This window comes from Arvicanthis niloticus, chromosome 13, assembly GCF_011762505.2.
Source record: "Arvicanthis niloticus isolate mArvNil1 chromosome 13, mArvNil1.pat.X, whole genome shotgun sequence".
NCBI lineage: Eukaryota > Metazoa > Chordata > Mammalia > Rodentia > Muridae > Arvicanthis > Arvicanthis niloticus.
In genome coordinates, this window is record NC_047670.1 from 2,369,243 (window position 1) to 2,387,359 (window position 18,117).

Sequence of the window (18,117 nt, forward strand, 5' to 3'; positions counted from 1 at the left end):
CCCAAGTATAGTTGAAAGCCAGGCAGTCCAACCAATGTGTCTCAATGAGTGAGCTACACAATCGTTAATTAGAATTCATCTGGGTACAAACTTGTTACTAAATGAGAAAATTAAGTATTTCTATAGAACAAATAATATCCTATAAAGCTAGAATCCTCAAGGATGAAAGGTCATAAAAAATAAATATTGTACAACTCCAGTGAAGACTTGATCATGAGAAAAGTTAATAATGTAATGTCCAGTGTAATCTAAAAAAAAAAAAAAAAAAAGCTGAGTCTACTATTATCTACATCAACCCCATGAACCTTTCACACTTGCTAGTCTCCTGACCTTGGGAACCCCACACAACTGTGATGTGCATAAAATGGTCATGTCTGTGCTTACCCATAAACAATATCTGAACTGCATGGTGTACTGGTTTCAGGTTTATGCACTCCTAAAATGTACTGTGCTTATAAGGGTGCTATTTGCCTTTTCTTTGACAACTTCATAGCTAAAATATTCATAGTGGCATTTGCTAGCAGACATCAAAGACAGAGAAATATGTTCTATTATACAGAAGGAAAGCATTTACATAGATAACAGTATGCCTTAATTTTAGGGAAGGATTCTCAAGTTCTGCCCTTAGAAATGTGTTTTTCAATACCTGAGCTCAGAAAGAAAAAAAAAATCTCTCTCTAATGTAAGATATTCAGTATCAGTTTAGTCTGAACTCTGTGAGGTGGATAGGTTTGATGAGATAAGCCTGTCTCTTTAACGGGTTACTAGTAGCTGAGTATTATCCCTGAGTAATAGGCTTTCCATCTTGCATGAATTCTTGATTATCAGAAGCTAATGTACACATATGTCCACTCATGCCTGAATATGTTATCTAGCCCACAGTCAAGGCAGTCTATTAGATCTCAATGTTCAGATCTAATTCCTGCAGATACGCAAATGGGCACACACAGAGATACTCAAATGCTTATTAATAATTGATGGCAAGTCTGAAGTCCTGCTGGAGTAATCTTGTTTGTTTAAAGGAGTCAATGATAAAAGCCCAGACTTCTTATAAATCTCTCTACTGCTTTACATTATTGATCAATTTAGTAACTTAGGTTCAATGACTGTGGTCTTTCTTCCTAAAACAAGACCTCATTTACTGATTTAAATATTGACCTCTATGAAAAGCATAGAGGTTATAATGATACACTCCTATGAAACATCAAGCAAAGACAGTCATTGCCTCAACAAGCCAAACTTTGCTAGTTCAGCCATATTTAGAGGGCAGAGATTATAATATATTTTATATCCTTGGAATCTAAGAAAATATCCATGAACTTAAAACTCTGTGTGTGTGTGTGTGTGTGTGTGTGTGTGTGTGTGTGTGTGTGTGTGTGTGTGTGTCGGGCCTAACCCGAGGTCTAATCTCCATTCCACCTTCACCCTTCAGTCACATACACAGGTGGAAGGCATGATGAACAGGCCCCAGGCCCTAGAAATATTTACATACTAATAAGTTACCTGAAGGCCAGAGGGTGGAGTCAATTAAACATTCCTCCCCAGCCCCTCCCCCCTCTTCCCCTTCCTATTTAACTCAGGTCTGCCCTGGGTTTTAGGGGGCACATCCAGATCCATCCACTATCCATCATGCCAATAAACCGGTTTTGAAAACCCAAGGACTTCCTCGTGTGTTGGGGCCTCGAAGTGAGGAACCTTGGAGAGGCCTTTAGTTACTGAGCAGCTGGGCCTAACTTCCAGTTGGAGGAACCCAAGGGGTTCCCAGCCAACTACACACAGCGTGGAGTGAGGAACCCTGTAGCTTCCTGAGCTGTTTTACCTACATGTATTTGTGTGTATGTGTGTATGAATGTATTAATTCCAACTTTCCTTTTCCTTTTTAAAATATAAATACAGCATTTTATTTTCCATTTCATTCTATTTCTCTCTTTCTTGCCTTTCTTTTTTTCAGTATCTTTTTTTACCATAACTTTGATCCCAGGACCCAGAGCAAATCAACTCCCTCTTTACTTTCCTCCTTCCCAGCTACCAAACTTGGAACTGAAAGTTTTCTTGTTTGTTTTTTTGTTTGGTTGGTTGGTTGGTTGGTTGGTTGGTTGGGTTTTTTTTTTTTTTTGTCTTTGTTTTTGTTTTTTGAGACAGGGTTTCTCTGTGTAGCCCTGGCTGTCCTGGAACTCACTCTGTAGACCAGGCTGGCCTTGAACTCAAAAATCTGCCTGCCTCTGCCTCCCAAGTGCTGGGATTAAAGGTGTGCGCCACCACCACCCGGATGAAAGTTTTCTTAAAAGAGAAACTAATTTTTTTTTTTTTTTTTTTGAGAAAGGTTCTTATGTAGGGGTAGCTGGCCTTCAACTATCCATCCTCCTGCCACAATTTTCTGAATGCAGGGATCACTGTTGACCACAACCACACTAATTTAGAAATTGTGAAATCTTACTCGATCAGTTTTTGTTCTCTGAAGTAAGCAAGTAAGTTGATGAAAATCTTCAAAATTATTTCTGCCTTGGAAGATTTCAGGAGTGGGGATTGAATAAATCTTACTAGAGCAGAAAGCTTATGACCATGAAATGTAAATAAAACAACACATAGCAGAAACAACCAAACTGATAATTCTGTGAGCTGTAATCATACCTCAGGACAACCACATAATTGTAATTATGTTTAATAATTGTAAATATGCTGAGGTGAGATGAAATGTGTAGAAAATGTGTCCATCTGAAACCCTGTGGGGTGGAATCACATTTCATAACTGCAAGCTTAGGCAGTAATGAAATCTCTGCTGCATCAGCGTGACCTTTTAAACTGTGCCAATGTTGACCAAATCAAGGAACTCTTTTGAAAGCCTAGATAGGAGGTAAACAAGGAACTACAAGGACCATGGCACATGGTTCTATCGACCAAACCAAGCCTGATTGCATCTTGACTAAACTCTTGTGTCTGAGAAATAACAATATCTTATAAAAATGCCCTGAAGAGGTAATTTTTTTTTGATCTCTTGAAGATTTTATGCTATTTTTAAGCAAGAACCATAGGTTAGTAATTATAACAGCTACTTTTTCACAAACACCCATCAAAGCTGCTTAATATGCCCTGCTTATTGATTATATTGAAAATACTTTCAGTATTTGCCTAGAAAACGTCAAATTGAATGTAGATACATACAAGTTTATATATGCATGTTTATATTTTATGTTTATATATCCATATTTTAAGAAAGACTTAAAATAAAGTCAATATATCTTTAAACATAAAAACAGTAAAATCCAGTGCTTATATGGGGTAAAATTAATTCAGAACCACAAATATTTACGTGTTATTGTTCCCCCCTCAGCATCTCACCCACAGAACACATACCTGAGCAGAGGCAGCCGGAGAACAATTTCTCTTACTGCAGAATGCCTATTCTTTCTGCAAATCTTCTGCAGGTAACTATTTCCAACCTGTTATTTGGATTTGTCATCTGACAGATTTCTTCTACTCTCTACAGGTGTCTGATTGTGTTTGTTCTAGCAGCTTAGCTACATGATCCACAAAGTAGCCAAGGGTCAACTTGTTTTAAAGTCTACAGTAGGCTTTCAGTGTGTGGTCAGCATTATAAAAGAAATCTAAGTAAATGAATTGTAATAAGTGTTTTACATTTGTTGGGAAAATAGTAGAAGGTTTTGGTTTTCTCTTGGTCTAAAAAGATGTGGTTTTAAAACACGAGCCACTTTGCTACTGTAATTTTTATTTAAACATTATGCCACACTTTAATTGATACATGCTCATAATAAAATTCTCCATAACTATCTTTGCCAATAGTGATGTTGTGTTGTGAAAGAAAGAACCAGGATATGTTTGGTAGAGGCGCAATATGGCGCAGGGGGAAGGGGATGTCTCTGCGAGCCCATGCTGAGGCATCCCTTCCTCCTGAGGTACCATCCAAGACAGATATAGTATGGAAAAGAGTTTATGTAGGACATGGGGAGGGGAGTTAAGTGAGTAGAGACAGAGAAAGAGAGAGAGAGTAGAGGAGTAGAATCAGGCCATGAGAGAAAGGGGCATGAGAATGGGGAGAGAAGAGACAGAGAGAGTAAGATAGTAAGAGAATGAAGAGGGGGCAAACAGCCCCTTTTATAGTGAGTCAGGCATACCTGGCAATAGCCAGGTAACTCTGGGAGGAGCCTAGAAGGAATGCTAACAAATGGGAAGGTCTGTGAATACTGTTTCCATTTAGGCATGTTCTGTTTGACAGCTCTACAGCACAAAGTGTCAGTCTCTGGCAGCAAAGATAACAGCAGCTCCACAATGACAAGTCTAGTGTGAGGAGACAATACTTTAAGGGCATTAGGGAAGTGAAAGAAAGTCTGCATCCTAAACTATTGAGAAAATATGACAATAACAGCAAGCTAAACCTTTAGAATGACAGATAGAAAACTTTACATGAAACTCTGGATGCCAGCCAGCCTCCTGTTCTTTAACATTCTCACAAGCTACTTCCTTGTTCATTTCACGTGCACCCTTGTTTCCATTACCAGAGCTCTATTACTTTTTTATATTGTAGAACATCATTGAACATGGGGTCTCCCCTTTCAGTAAGATTTTAAATACACAGTGCAGCATGGGTAATTACAGGTGTGTTGTCATACAGCTGGTTTCTGGAGCTTATTCCTCTTACTTTACTGAGGCCTTAGACCCCGTGCGTGATTTCCCAGTCTGATATTCTCCAAAGGCCTGGAACCAGTATTCTGAGATCCTGTGAGGTCCCTGATTTACAGACTATATAGCACTGAATCCATACATCATTCTATTCTGGCTTATTTTATACAGCAATGTCTTCAGGTTTATAGATATTGTCACTCATGGCAGGAATTCTTTCCTACATACATACATACATACACACACACATACATACATACATACATGATATATTGTATTAGTCTCCATACCTTGAGTTAGGAAAAAAAACATGGAGTATACACACTTCTTCAAGATTTGAGCAATGTACTTGGTTTTCATAGAGTTATTACGAGAGGTGAAATGGAGTTTTCTAGACTGATTCTGGCTCCATGGCTCCAGAGTATCCCCCAAGGATATTAATTTCCTCAGTGTTCTAAGTCACCCATGCACAAGATCTGTAAGTACCTGAAGTCTGAAAAGCTGCAGTGAATAAGCAAAGACAAGCAGTGTACAGGTGACAGTTCCCCTCCATGTTTTGTGAGTAGAGGCTTATTCAGATCTGTCTATTCAGACTCTGGTCAGAACCAGAGACAATAGCTGCATGTATGAATCTGGCACCACCTCCATCTAAGCCATCCTTGCTGGGAAAGTCAGTAAAGTAGCAATAAATGCTCTCCATTAAGAGTTTTGGACTCACAAAAAATATTATAGATTATCACAAATACATTTTTGCTGATCTTTTTTATCCAAAAAAAAAACCAAAGATAATTTAATTATGTGTAGCTGATCATGTTGAGTGACTCATTTGTTGCAAAACTAGAGGTAACCAATGAGGTATTCTGGCTGGAAAGGCACTAAGTCCTCTGTTTCTAAAATGGTCCTGTTACAGTAATGTTAAATATTTTAAACTCTGGTTTCAAAATTAATAATACAAAAAATGATGTAAGCCCTTTGTTCAGACCTTAAACTGTTTACCACTTGAGGTCAGTACCCAGACCCTTTGTTTAATTATATACCAGGGCATCAAAAAATATACAGATTGGGTCCATCAACATTCAGTCATAGATGAAGGCAAGGCCTAGGGCTTCCCCCTAGGGAGCTATTGCCAGTTGGAGGCTGTTGAGGAAGGGGAAGTCACTGTTTTCAGTGATGTAACAACTGGTAAGGCAGTTATGCTTCACACCCAAGCCCATGTGGGCAGCCCTGCTTAAACTCAGTAGGTCACAAAACCAAAACTAAAACAAAGCATAAGAACATAGAGGGGGTGAACTTGTTGGGAGAGTGTGGGGGGAATTGTTTGGTGGGAGAAGAATGGGGAACTAAAAAAAAAAGGAGAGAGAGAGAGAGAGAGAGAGAGAGAGAGAGAGAGAGAGAGAAAGAGAGAGAGAGAGAACAAAGAAAGATATCAGGATAATTCTTAACTTCCAAAGCTGAACTTACTCATGGACTTTTAAAATATGAATTATTTTCACTTAATTTAGTTATTTAAAGATGTATGTTAAAAGATATATAAACTGAATATAGGAATGGGGTATATAATTAAGGTGGTTAACAACTTACTAATAAATGCTGGAGATAAAGGGATTTTAAATTTCTTCTTTGCATTATTTATAGTTTTGCAGATGCTTTCTAGGCTTTACATGTAATTTTTGCAATGAGAAACAACCATACTCCAATTATCATAAAATGAAATACTCTAATACCATTTTTAACTAAAGTGTGGCCCAAGATACCTTTTGTAAAAAAATTGCCACAGGACAGATCACATAGGTAGTAAATTTCAATCACCATGAAACATCATCTATTTGCAGGACTGAGTTGGGTTCATTAAATCCATCACAAAGGTATAACACCTTGCTTTAGGGGGTAAAGGCAAAAATTTGTGGGCAAAAGAGATCAAAGAACTAGTGAATATTCTAGGTATAGGAAAATATGCTGGAGGACAAAAAGTTTACATTCCTATTTCTTGTAGTCAGACTAAAGGATGTCAACCCAGGCAGAAATTTGGGGAAAAAAATCACAAAAGTCTGCTAATCTTAATTCTGAACACAGAGAAAAGTAGAACATTTCAGAATTTGTCACATCAGGCCATTCCTTCCTGGATTGGTGATGACCCTACAGGTAATGAATAGATTCACAGTATACTCTCCTGCTAGGAATACTGTTCTTGTGTAGATCTTTATTCTTACCTCCTACAGAGGTGGAAAATTCCAGAAAGATACAAGAAACATTTTTCTTGAGAGAGCTAGCAAATCCATTAATGATTAACAGCTGGAATGTCTAAACATCTAAAGAGCAGAGGCAGGAAGGCTGAGCTGACTCTTAGGCTTACCACTTGTGACAGGCCAAAGCCAGGTTGATCCTTTAAGTTGTGAGTTCTGGGTCACATTGCAGGGCTTCCTCTTTCTAGAATTTCCACAGATCAGTCATTGCCTGATGAGAGCTACAGCCCCAATCCTTTTCTCCTGGGCAAGATAGCTCAGGAATGAATTCAGCCTTTCCTCTGTATCCTGGGTTCAAAGACAATTGTATCGACCCTTTTAGTAGGTAGCAACTTATTTCACTTGCATCAAGATATAACTAAACATAATCTACAGACATACACACAAAAAAGAAGAGAAATAAAATTGGGAATAAAACTGAGTTTTCAGTCATGCCAGTTCTGACACTACAGACATGTTATTTGAGGAAGCATGAAGATGACTTACATGTTTAAAATTTTTAAATCTTCAAAAACGGTTTTGACTTTGAACTACTCCATACATTATATTTCAATGTATGAGAGTATAACTGCAATTGTCAATGGCAGAACAACAGCTTAATTCTCTTGAAATATTTTGTTTGTAAAATTGTTGCAATTTTTAAAAGAGTCAATTAAAACTTTAGTGTTTACTCACTTACAAAGACTTCAAAATACACAGATAAATTTTCCAAGTTTTTTCCTGTGATTTTTTAAAAATAATGTCTTTATGATTTAAAGTGAAAGTTATACAGTTTATGAATTTGTATATACACATAGAAGTGCATATATGTATATACATATAGGTTTACTTTTTCTTAACAGATTTTGGTTAAATAATATGGCACCATATTTATTTGTTGTGATTTACTTTTCTCATCTATTTCCAAGTCCCATATAAACTTACTTATTTTACATGGCATGTACAAGTTCCTAATGTGAATTCACTACAGTTTTGTTTCGTTCTATTTTAGTGATAATGAGGGCAAGTGTGAAAATGTTAATGAAGATTAATGTATTCTTCCTCACACATATTTCCTGCCCTTTCTTCCTTTGGTTAGATACACTCACCTGCTCAGCAAAGGCCTAAAATTTCTCAAGGAATTTGTTATGTCTCAACTTTCAAGTTTCAAAGTAGATTTTAGAAAATCATATTTTTTGTTGTTTTTTAAAAGATATTCATGAAGGCCTTAAAACAAGACTTTCCAAAAAAAAAGTATATTTTATTTTAATTTATATAATCAAAATGAAAATTTGTGCAGTTTAACACACACACACACACCCCCAACACTGATGAAAGAATAGCTTGGAATGAAAATAATCAAAGAACCAAAAGAAACAGAAGGCTGGCAAGGAAAAGATCAAAGTTTCCCCAAGGCTATCTAAAGACCTGTAGGGTAAATGTCTGTCTCCAGCCCAACCACACCCAGTCCAGAAAACTAGATAATGTTGCCAGAAGTCAGGAGCCGATGTGGGTCTGTCTCTAGGAAAGGAGCACTTTTTTGTTTGTTTGTTTGTTTGTTTGTTCGAGACAGGGTTTCTCTGTGTAGCCCTGTCTGTTCTGGAACTCACTCTGTAGACCAGGCTGGCCTTGAACTCAAAAATCTGCCTGCTTCTGCCTCTCAAGTGCTGGGATTAAAGGCATGTGCCACCACTGCCTCCAATATCCAACTACAATCACAACACAGGAATGACCAGAGAACTTCTCTAGCTTTAAGTGAAAGCAACCTACCCTTCATTTCTCACCACTTATAGGAACGTGAAAATCAACAAAGATTTAACTGGCATATGCTGATTCCAGAAAGCCAATATACTCAGTGTCCATGTCCTAAAGGTGGTGTCATACCTCCAAAGACACCAGAGGGGTCAGACAGCCAGAAGCCATGAAGACTCAAGCCTGGTGATCCTTTAGCAGTTGGGAATTTAAAAGATGTACTAGGGGAACAAAACAGAAAGTCCTAAGCCAATGTTTGTTTCCTACCATCAGATCAAATAAGCACTCAACATGTAGTCTTTATTTTTAGTTATAGAAGCATAATGTTGCCAGCTCTGGCTTGGCTTGTAAAACTCAGCTACTGTATCCTATACCCCACCAATGTCTGCTTAGATTGTTTCCAGTTTTTCACTATAGAAATCATGCAATGATGATAATGTATATATACATTCATGCCTATTCCTCTGGAAGGGATACCCAGAAATAAAAATTTAATATATTCTTTAATACAAAGAATTGTCCTATTCAACCATTCATTTTATTGTCAGGACAAGTGAAATAGGACTTTTGTCTATTCTGTTTTTTGTTTGCCCAGTAAGTCTGTTTTAACTAATGATTCACATTTATATGTATGAATCTGTGCTCTCTTTAAAGTGTGTTTATTTTCCATATAATCACATAAGCTCTGTCTCGGCTGAATAAATTCAGCTGAGAAATGCCAAATGGAATGTGAATCCACAGAACAGGGATCCTTGCCCCAGAGATCACCTCTGTTGCCTGCAAGTTTTACAGCATAATTTTGAGTCTTGTGTTAATTATTTTTCTTGTCAATGTACTTGAATCACAGATTGAGGATACAACCTATCACACAGAAGTCACACTGCTTCCTAGACAGAAGCAGAGACGAAACCTAAGCACCAACTTTTGTTCTCCTTTTTATTCAGTCTTACGGGATGGCAACATCTACATTTAGGGTCAGTCTCCTACCTCAATTGTCCTGCCATTTCATTTCCTTTTTATTTCACCCAGAGCAGCTCGATCCAAATGCCAGAAACTTCCATTTTATATATATTTTTTCACCAAATGACTTATGAACAAAAAGCAAAATTTAAGACAGAGAACTTTTTCCTATGGGATATTAAAAATCTAGCTCATGTGATCTGTGAGTTGAATATTTAAACTTTAAGCTAAATATGATCACGGAATATATCCTCCTTTTGCAAAAGACATATAAGAAAAAAAATGAAAACCACTGGGTTACCCTCAAGGCTGTTCTTGAACTGTTATGATTATAGAAGGTAGTATGTTTCATTTATCTAACCAATAAGTAGAAAATATCTCATAAAAATATGTTCGGAGAAGAAAAAAACAAGCTTAGTGAAATAAATGAAATAAAAATCTGTATAAAAACAAACTTTTTCATTCTTATTTCATCTTTTATTTTATTCTCATAAAGAAACTTGCTCAGCTATGCTCATAGCAACTTTTTTCATAATAGCCAGAAACTGGAAACAACCTAGTTGTCCCTCAACCAACTAATAGATAAAAAGAATGTAGTATATTTACACAATGGTGTCTTACTTAGCTGTTAAAAACAATGACATCATGTAATCTGCAGGCAAATCGATGAAACTAGAACAAAAATATCATCCTGAGTGAAGTATTCCAGGCTCAAAAAGACAAGTGTGGCACACACTCATTTATAATGGATATTAGCTGTAAAGTAAAAAACAAATTTTGCATGTGTTCTGGAGCAGGGTGGGGTTAACAGCAGGAGGGATCAGGTTGTGGGAAGGAAGGGAGAAAATACTAGAAGAAACAACTTGAAATGTGAGATGAGATGGAAACCTACTGCAATACAAAGTCCATAGAATCTACAAGAGTAACCCTAACAAAGACTCCTAGTAATGGGACACAGGGAGTCTGAACTGGCTATCTTCTGTAACTAGGCAAGGCCTGAAGCAGAGAATGGTATGCCAATCCAGCCACAATGCTTTCCACCTACAGTTTGTCCTTCCTGCAGTGTTCTGCACAGTCAAACATTAGATATCAGATGGAGCTCTCACGGATTCTTATGGAGGAGGGGGAGAAAGAATCAGAGGAACCAGAGGGGTTACAGACAGCAGAAGAACATAGTCACCTGGTTTCAGGGTCCTTGTATATGCTTTTGCAGTCATGTTCCCTCCTGGACTCTGACCTGGAATTTAGAAAGATAAAAGAACAAAGGAGTGGGCAAGCAGCATACTGTCAATTAAATCAAGACAGACAGCACATTTATGACTTGTATTCCTTAGTTTAGATAACAGGAATACAGGATCTTCCCTCTTTACATCCCATACTGCTTAACAGACTAACATCAAACATCTGAAGAAGCTGGATAGGAGTTGGGTTCTGGGGCCTGGGAACATGACCTCAGTTTTGATCTTGCCAGCAAGGTAGAATTCATTCCTGAGATGGTGAACTCAGGAAACAACCTTCTAACAGCATAAGCTTAACTATGGTGCAGTGAATCCCCAGGTTTAGATTTCTTCTTATAGGCACCATGGGTGTTAGGTCCTCAGACAGCCTAAAACTATTAACAACACTGTTGTGTTGGATTGCCTCTCAAAAAAAAAAAAAAAAATAGAAGAAATTGTGTGTGTGTGTGTGTGTGTGTGTGTGTTTGTGTTTATATTGCTGGACACATAATGTATGACTATGAAACATTTGAAAGAATAGTCTACCTTCAAATTATTAAGATTATTAACCTTGAGAAGAATTAAGATTATTAACCTTGAGAATCAGCCCACCTGTTTTCAAATCTGCTGATACTGTCTTGTGACTCTGAGCAAAGCCTCTGGCACTCATTTCTGAAGAGGTAACAAAAGCCCTTCTTTTGTAGTATTACTGTGCTGATTCAACATTAAAAAAAGAGAAAGACAGAAACAGTGTTTGCCAATCAGAAAGCAACTCAGGAATCCAGTTCACAGACCACTTTCATCATTGTCAGCTCCCAAAAAACTTCAGGACAAATAGCTAACTATAGCGACTATTAACATACCAAAGCAGTAGCTGGCCTCTAAACTCAAGGTACTTGTGGCTCTTCTCACCCTGCCCCCTACCCTAAACCACTACAACCCACAGGCTCCCTCCCTCCTCTCTTCTTGTTCTTTAAAAGCCTGACCTTTTGATCGTGCACTCTCCTGATTCTCATTGGTCTCTCAGCTCCCTCTCTTGACCTCCATCTCCTGGCTTCTGGTCTCTCCTGTGGGTGGTCTCTCCCCTCTCAGTTCTCCTCTCTCCCATTTTCTCTCCTTTCCTGGCCACACTCAGTCTGGACACTTCCATGTGCCTCTGACTGCTCTTTCATATATACAGTAAAATTATTCTTCTCAAGAAATCCTACCTTGGAGCAGCCATGTCCTCACTTCATTCAATCATGAAGGCACTGTTCTGGCATTTCATCAGTATCAAAGGCTTATTGAGATGCAAGAGAAGATCACTGATTAGTGAAAGATAAAAAGAAAAAACATCTTACACAATGCAACACTATTCTTCACACATTAGCTATAGGCAGAATTTACCTATGGGGCAAATACCCTCTGTTCTACTTTGTGGTTTCAAGCTATGATTAATGCATCAGGGTGGAGAGAAAAAAAAAAAAAAAAAAAAAAAAAAAAAAAAAAAAAAAAAAAAAAAAAAAAAAAAAAACCCCTCCCTGTGAATTTCAAAGTATTAGCTCAATGTGGCTGACCATAGTAATAATTTGTGACCTTTGTAAAAGCACGAATTTCCTGTTTTTAATATAGAGATTTTAATTCCTAGGAACTGACATGCCACTGAGAAGCCAACATTTGGGAAGCTGAATGACAGATTCTATTAAACCTAGAAATCCTGGTTTAAGAGGTACCTACTGCATTACAGCTGTGCTGTAATGTTTCAAGGAATGCTGGCAAAGTCAAACGCCAGAAGGCAGCTCACCCTGAAACTAACCCTGCCTGAGGTCACACTCAGAGTTACATCCGGCAAACTGAGCTTGCTCCTCCCTCTGGTGAGGTTACAACATACTGAAAATTTTGTAGCATGCTTACCAGAAATATATTAATATCCTAACATTTTGTCAGTAATTAAAACTATTATTAAAATTACTCAGAAATCATACCTTTTCATTTAAACAGTTAAAGCCAGTACTTCATATCTGCTAAACTAGGAGTTATCAACCTGGGTGTCAAGTAATCTTTTCACAGGGGTTGCCTGAGACCAACAGAAAAGACAGATATTTACATTATGATTCATTAGCAGTAACAAAGTTACAGTTATGTAATAATGATGAAAATAATTTTGTAGTTGTGGTCACCACAATATATAAGGAACTGTATTAAAGGGTTGTTTCTCTTTCTCTGTCTCTCTGTCTGTCTCTGTCTGTCTCTGTCTGTCTCTCTGTCTCTCTCTCTCTCTCTCTCTCTCTCTCTCTCTCTCTCTCTCTCTCTCTCTCTTATCACATATTCCTGGCCAGCCTCTCTTCTTCTCTTTCTTTGTTCCTGTCCTTTCTCCTCCACTTTGTCTGCCTCTATTCCACCCCAGGGCCATGCTCTCATCCCTTTCCCAGTAAATCTTTATACTAGGCCTGTTGCATAGTGTGATTCCTCAGCACAGCACATTAGTAGGGTTTTGACCTTGTGAAATCAACGTCTTTTCACTTTACACAGATGAAGAATCTGACAAGTGGACAGTTGAATAACCTGTTAAAGATTCCATGTACAGACAAAGGGTGAGATCAGGGTCAAACCTAGACTTCCCATCCACTTTTGTTCAGAGCCTTCACTCCTTCCCTAACTAACAATGGGCAGCTACCATGAAAGATATATTCAAATAAGGGTTTGTCTAGTATATTCTCAATTTATTATGATAGTCTCTGCAACTCTACCTCTTTAGTCTCTGTTATAAGCACTTCACAGCCCCCACAATGAGTAGGCAGGAAAATTGGCAGCACAGGCCAGAGTCAGAGTTAGTCAAACATCAATCCACTTGTAAAAGTCCTTGTAAAAAATGTCTTTCATGCTCTGCCAAGCAGTTGAAAGACAGGCTGACGTGCAAGTTGTATGAACTTTTCTCTCAAAACTTCAGAGCCTTCTGCTCTACAGCATCGAATGTCTCTACACTTCCTCATCTCTTTTGATCAACACACTTGGACATGTCTTTCTCCACAAGACACACAGCATTTCTTTGCTATCACACAGTGGTATGTGTCCATAATGTGCAGTTGACTAAGCTACTCACCTGACCCAGGTTGTAGCCCACGAGACAGAAGGCAGGTAACTATACCCACAGCAAGCACTACCCACATCTACTCCAGCCTTTATGCCTTTCTTCATTTAAAGTCTCTCCTGTATGTCTCTTGAACAAACAAGATTGGGGACATCTCACAATAAAGTGACTGTAATTTCTGATCCCTGAGAAAACTCTAGATAAAGATGAGCAGATTTCATGACTGGGATTATTTTCTAACTTTGCTTCTTTTCACCAGTGCATTCAACCCCCTAATCATTGTTTGCTTGCTTGCTTGCTTGCTTGCTTGCTTGCTTGCTTGCTTGCTTGCTGAGAGTTTTTGTCTGAGGTTGATAATCTACCTTTGGCCCAAGGAGACAATCAAGGGAGGATTTATAACAATAGCCAGAGAGTGAATGGAAATTCCAGAATACACAGATGCTGTCTTAAGGTTCCTATTGCTGCAATGGAAATAGCATGACAAATAAGAAAGTTGGAGAGGGAAAGGTTTATTTGATTTATACTTCCATCGATCATAGTCTATCACTGGAGGAAGTCAGGGGAGGAACTCAAGCAGGACTGGATCCTGGAGGCAGAATAGGATGCAGAAGCCACGAAGGGGTGCTGCTTATTAGCTTGCTTCACATGGCTTGCTCAGCTTCCTTTCTTATAGAAACCAGGATCACGAGTCCAGGAATGGCATCACCCACAATGGTCTGAACCCTCTCCCATTGATCATTAATTGAGAAAATGTCTTACAGGTGGATCTCATAAAGGCATTTCCTTAAAAGAGGCTCCTTCTTCTCTGATGACTCTAGCTTGTGTCAAGTTGACACACAAAACAAGCCAGTACAGATGCCTATCCCAGTTTTGGGATGCTGAGTGAGGACTTAAGCTAAGAGTGAGGGAACCATTGCTGGAGTGATTGGACATAGGAATTATATTGAGATAGAAAAAGGCAATATTATAGAACAGGATATTCCAGATAGTAAAGACACCATGAGCTGAGGAGTGGAAGAAGAAAAGTGAATCTACATGTGCATGTTGAATGGATAGCTATTTAGGGCAGAGGGATTATAGTATGTTCAAGTGAATGTGGGCTATGTACATGTATGTACATATGTATGTGTGTGTGTGTGCGCGCGCACGCGTGTGTGCACACACGCACACACGTGTGGTCAGAGAGCATTTTGGAGAGTGAATGAAGATAAATAATTGAGTAGAGAATGGGTGGTAGGCTGAGGTTGTAAATATGAATAAAGTACAATGGCTTATATTTGGGTATGTCGTAACAAAATCCATTATTTCATGCACTTGAAAAGAAAAAAAGAAAGAAAAGAAACCTTGGGGTGGATGAATCTCTAACTTCCTAAAGCCTAAGGCTTCTCTGGACTTTCCTAATGTGACATGAGAAGCTGGACTCTGGGGTACAGAGCATAAGGGATTGGAGACAGACAACATGGGTCTGATTCTTGATTTCAGTGCCTCATTCTGTAAACCAAGGTCAACTATTTAAGACTTAGTGTCCCAGTTTCTTGTTTATAAAATAAAGCGATGTTGATATTTCTGAGTTGTCCTGTACACTGAATACTCAATTTTTAAAAAGCCTAGCACATCTTATTGCATACATAACAAAGGGCCTCAGGACACATAATACTACTCTACATATTATTGCTATAAAGTTTGATTCTGAATCTGATCATTTAGGCCTTATTAATTAACTATGAACTTACTTCTTAACACATCAAATGTTTAAGGCACGTTCACAGCATGTAGCAGGATTGGAAGCCAGGGTATCTTAGTCTATAACATTTTGGGCCTCAGTTTTCTTATAATTAAAATATAACTTATAACAATGATATTGACACTCATGTGCAAGCCATGTAATTTCTTCAGATCCTGAAATATAACTGATATATACACTATATATGGAATAAATATCATTTTAAACTCATTTTATGCATAAATAAGTGACTACTATTAATATTTTGAAGAGTTCCATAACAAGACATATGAAATTACAGCCATTTTGTCAAGAGCAATTTAAATACAAGGTCTTCTATGTTATTTGAGGAATTGGAAATGTTACTAGCAAAAAAAATATCAATGAATAATAGGTGCCTATTTCAGTTTCCCATTCCTATAACAGATACCTGAGGGTAAAGAATTAGTTCAAGGAGCCGCATTTAGTTCACCATTTTGGAGACTGGGATCCAAATGGCAGAACTCCCATTTTGGGCAAACCAGCCTTAGTATGGATGTATCATGGAAGAAACTAAAAAGAATAACTGAGTCAGATCAGAATCCAGCGAACCACAAGCTACATTCTCAAGAATTAGCTCAGGGTCCTATAGGACTACTTAACTCCTTTTGAGGGAAGTGGCCTAATGACCTTTTATTATCCCCCCCCCCAAATGGTCCCATCACCTCATAACATTACCACCGTAAGTACCAAGCTTCTAACATATGACCCAGTGGGTCATAAATGATATCCAAATCTAATGGAAATAGGAGATGGTGGGAAGAAATCTTCTCTCAACATACACAAGGTATTGTGGGATCCAAACAACACAAAAAGTGTAACCAAGGAAAGTTCCATAGCACATGAGCGCTGATCAAAGTACAATAATATATCAAGAAGTTGTATAATGCCATGGGATTTTCTGCTGCACGTGCCTCTCATGTCCCCTTCGCCTGTGAAAAAGGACACGGAGGCAGTGATCGGGTATTACTACAAACGAGGCTTTACTTGTAACAGCAGAAGTGGAAAGACCGAAAGACAGGAAGAGGCACAGCTTAAATACACCCTAGAGTGACGTATTCACTTCTGATTGGCTGTTCACTCATCACCCCATATTACGCCCCGGGATGGGCAGTGACTTTGGCGCACTTTCTGCCTTTTGCACCTGCGCAGTCAGTTGTTTACTAGTGGGAGGACAGAATGTCCGCGCCATCTTGGAATGGCAAATGTTGACACGTTCACTGCGGCTCCCAACAATTCTCTGTTTAAAAAGAATTCTAAAATGTATTTATGCATAAGACTAAAAGAAATACGTTCTGAGCAGAAGGAAGGCTGTCCCAGACAAACCTCTGTACTGCTCACTGTGGGTGAGTAGGCCATTCCTAATTGTTCAATCTCTGTGCCTCCCTTTCCTCTCAGACCACCACCTTCTCTATTCCATTCCTTGCACCTAAACTTCATTTTCACTGCAACCAAGTGGAAAAGAATGTATCCTCCCACTCTCCCACATGATGACAGCTTCCATCCCTCCCAGCCACAATAACAAGGGATGTTTCTATTTAATTAGCAAAAGTGATGCAACCAAGCAAAAATAGATGGCAATAGAATATCACATCATATTGGATCAACCATGCCATCAGCTACAAGGTAATGCCATAATTTTCTTTTTTTTGACAGAGTTTCTTTGCATAGCTGTTGTAGAACTCATTCCATAGACCAGGCTGGTCTTAAACTCAGAGATCCTTCTGCCTCTGCCTCCTAAGTGTTGTCATCACCTCTGGCCTGAGGTAATTTTTTTTTTCAACAGCAAAATCTGAAACTCCTGTGCCCGCTGTTGGGTCACACAATACCAAGGTACTTGCAATCATTTATCCCTACCCCTACACCCCCCCCACACACACACACATACCAGTTCTTGCCTTGTGGTTTTATCTTTATTTGTAATAAATTGGAAATGACTCACTGCTTCAGCGACTTCTCTTGGCATGTGATTGGCAGTCTTTTCTTCCATATTTTTATACAAAATGCTGCAGAGCTTCAGCCATTGTGCCTATCATTCTTTCTGAGGCCCTGGAAACATTTGGGCCTTGCTTTGAGGACAAACTGGCATCATGGCTTTCATTGCAGTCACTAATACCTGCTCCACCACTGCTGACATCATGCTGCTGTCCTTCCCATCTGTGTCTCTTTGTGTCAAGGACCAAAAACCTTTTTGTTCCATTTTTGAGTTATACTTCATTTCTGCTATAGAGATTTAAAGTGACAATTAAATTATGTGGAGTATTGTGAATGCTCATACTTGAGTGAAATTCATTTTAACAAACAAGATACCCATTTACAGGTAATAACAGCTCAGCCATGGTGAGGATGGAAATGATCCATGATTATAAGACATGAACTCTTGTTGGGGAACTTAAAATAGGAGGAACCGGAGGCAGGTATCTTACATTTGACTAGAACAGTACTGAGGTTTAATGCTTGTCTTCCAGACATCCATGCATCATCATTTGAAATAAG

At 38.5% G+C, this 18,117-nt stretch overlaps 1 long non-coding RNA gene across 1 annotated transcript; it reads right to left on the minus strand.

Annotated features, from left to right (window-relative positions):
• Nucleotides 1-6,995: 6,995 nt before the first annotated feature.
• On the minus strand, nt 6,996-11,499 carry LOC143434196 (uncharacterized). Its single transcript, XR_013103536.1, has 3 exons — nt 11,402-11,499; nt 10,753-10,809; nt 6,996-7,169 (listed from the first exon to the last, which is right to left on the minus strand). It is a non-coding gene; the product is annotated as an uncharacterized LOC143434196 (long non-coding RNA).
• Between the last annotated feature and the right edge of the window lie 6,618 nt (nt 11,500-18,117).